At 43.2% G+C, this 3,058-nt stretch overlaps 1 long non-coding RNA gene across 1 annotated transcript; it reads right to left on the bottom strand.

The window, feature by feature from the left end:
• Window positions 1-1,851: 1,851 nt before the first annotated feature.
• LOC310755104 lies at window positions 1,852-2,778 on the bottom strand. Its single transcript, XR_014544155.1, has 3 exons — window positions 2,461-2,778; window positions 2,115-2,247; window positions 1,852-1,972 (listed from the first exon to the last, which is right to left on the bottom strand). It is a non-coding gene; the product is annotated as an uncharacterized lncRNA (long non-coding RNA).
• Window positions 2,779-3,058: the final 280 nt, after the last annotated feature.

The following is a 3,058-nucleotide window of genomic DNA, read 5'->3' as shown; positions in this document are numbered from 1 at the left end:
GGATTTCGCCAATTTCGTGTTCTATGGTGTTAATGCACATTGACCCAAAAATAGCAAAGTGTATTTAACGAGACCAAAATAACAAAACACCTTCTAATCGCTTCCATATGCGTAGAAAGAAGACGAATAAGCATTGACTGGGCTTATTTCAATTCGCATCGTGTTTTTTGGGTGCGCACCAGAATCACTCCTAACAAAAGCAAAACGGTGTTTTGGTTTCCATCTAAATAAAAAGATGATAGTAACGCTCTGTTTGGGCTTATGCATGCACACTTCTTCACACATGCACACGAAAGCTCATACCAAGAACTAACTTAATTGGTCTTTAAGGTGCTACTGGAAGAAATTTTTTTTTGTTTTGACTATGGCAGACCAATACGGCTACCTATCTGTAACACACACATACTGTAGTGGAAACACGGAAGACCATTGTAAATTCAAAGAGTTAGATGACATGTCTCTTTCGCTTTTACATCCGCGGTTTAAGGTTTGCTAAAACATGATAGTATAATTTGTTTTTCACACACCTGTGTCAGGAGTTTTCTGGGTCCCCTGTGTTCTGATTGGCTACTCGGGAGGATACCCAGTTGCAGTGAATTGGGTTGGAGACTCTCAGCTGCTCTGCATTAGTTGCACCCGGTGTCCCAGGCTGATCATGAGTGATGCCTGCTAACCAGGTGCAATCAATCAAATCAAAGTTGTCTATAAAAGCTGTAGGCTGAAGGGGCTCAGTGAGCTTCTTCACAAATGGAGGTACCATATGCTGTGAGAGTGTCGGCCAGGGGTCTCTCTCGCTGCTCTACCAGGAGCTCCAGGCAGCTGAAGGGGAGATTGTTTGCGACTCCTCTCTAGTATGCTATAATTTGTGTTTTATATGCCTGCTGCTATCTGTTAACCTTATGCAAATAAAGCATTGCTTATTCTTCATCCACTCGCGTGCTTATTGGCTCCAAATCCAGAAATAACCCTGCCCTTGGCAGAACATATACAGTGCTTTTTTTCTGGGGGGGACGCAGGGGAATGCATACTCCTAAAACATTTTGTGAATGTACTTTTGTCCATTTACTGTATTTATTTTTCCCGGTTTGAACTATAAAATGGTGATTTTCTTGAGTCAAAATGAGAGTACCCCCAATCATTTTCTTTAGAAAAGAAGCACTGCATATATACACACACATATACATATATCCATTTTATTTTTATATATTTACAAACGGACACCTATACCTAGGTATGTATATTCTTGTATATAAACTTCCGCGGCCCACCCACACCATCCCACCGCCAAGGGGCACGAGAGGAAGGCCACTGGGGGAGAAAGGCAGGTGAGGACGAGGCGGGGGGCAGGGCTGCCCCCTGGGGAGAGCGGGGTCGAGAGAGAGTGGGTGGGAGAAAGAGAGAGGGCCAGCCTGGCTTGGCACGCCTCTGCTGGCCCAACGTCGCACAGCCTCTTCCGCCCGTTTCCCTCCCCTTCCTGTGCTCATGCCTCTCCTCCCGTGGCACCTCCTTCCGGTAATCCTACCCTCGCCCAACATGGCGGCAGCACAGCCTCTTCCGCCCGTTTCCCTCCCCTTCCTGTGCTCATGCCTCTCCTCCGGTGACACCTCCTTCCGGTACCCCTGCCCTCGCCCAATATGGCGGCAGCATAGCCTCTTCCGCCCTTCCGAGCTAGGAGTGCAGAAAAAGGTGAAACTGCCATGAAAAGGAGAGGAGGAGTGAGAGTGAGTGAGTGAGTGAGTGAGACAGGGAGCATCCTAGAAGAGATGGAAGGGGAACCCAAGGGTTCCCCAACCCTCTGCAAAGAAGCTCAGAGCTACAATTCCCAGGTCTTCTTTGGGAATTCTATGGGAACTATGGGAAGTAAGAGTTTCTACATTCATGAGCATTCACTTAGAGTGCGCTCATGTTTTTACCTTTTATTGAAAGCGGCCACAAGTGACTTGGGTGGAGTATAAATAATAAAATTATATTGCTCCTGCTGCTGTTCTTCTCTTAGCCTAACTCAAATCCAACCCAATACCAAACCTTAACTCTAATGCTCACCCTAACTCAAATCTAATCCTCACTCTAACCCTAACCTTAACCCAAACCTAAGCCTCAGTCTAAACCTAAGCCTAATTTAACCCTAACCCTAAGTAATAAAATTATATTTCTCCTGCTGCTGTTCTTCTCTTACCGTAACTCAACCCCAACTCTAACTCTAACTCCTAATCCTAATCCAACTCAAACCCAACTCTCACTGTAACTCTAACCTTTACCCAAACCTAATCCTAAACACTTTGCTTCTTTTTGTGGTGTTTTGTGTTATTGCTTCATTTCGTAGGTCATGAGACTTTCTTTGTTTCTTGTGGTGTTGGTTCATTTAGCAGTTTTTTAATTGGCTTTTGTGTTTCTTTTGGTATTGCATCATCTTCATAGGTTGTTTGGATTTCTGATTAATTTGCTTTGGATTTCTGGTACCTCTGCTTCTTTATGATTTGTTTCTGTGTTTCTGGTGTTTTGGCTTGGTTATGTCATAAAATTGAAGAAATACCACCAGAAGCACAAAAACCAAGAAATATTCCCAAAATGAGGCAAAAGCAGGAGACATGAAAACCAAGCCAAATCAATGGAAAAGAAACAATCTCACCCCAAACCGCAGAACCATTCAAAGTCAAAGAAGCAAAACAATTAAATGCAAAAAACAAGCAAAACCACCCCAAATTAAACAAATCAGCAGAAAACAAAAAAGAAGCAGTAAAGCCACCAATTACAAAGCAATGCCACAAGAAACTGGAAACCAGTTTTTAAAAAGCAAAACCAGAAACTCAACAAGCATGCAATTTATGGGAGTCCAAAAGCACTTCAAGCAACAGAAATTAACCAACATAGCATACTAGTTTTCACTTAGTCTTGGGTTTCTGGTGAATGTGCTTTGTTTGCAGCTGGCTTCATTTGTTTTCCATTGGTTTAGCTTGTTTTTTGGACTTTTGCTTTATTGCTTCTTTTGAGAAGTTTTCTTGTTTTTGCATTCTGGTGGTAATACTTTTGAATGCTTTGGGCGTTTCTGGTGAATCTG

This window comes from Podarcis filfolensis, assembly GCF_964270895.1.
Source record: "Podarcis filfolensis genome assembly, contig: HAP1_SCAFFOLD_232, whole genome shotgun sequence".
Classification (NCBI taxonomy): domain Eukaryota; kingdom Metazoa; phylum Chordata; class Lepidosauria; order Squamata; family Lacertidae; genus Podarcis; species Podarcis filfolensis.
This window is presented reverse-complemented; position numbering and strand designations above follow the sequence as displayed.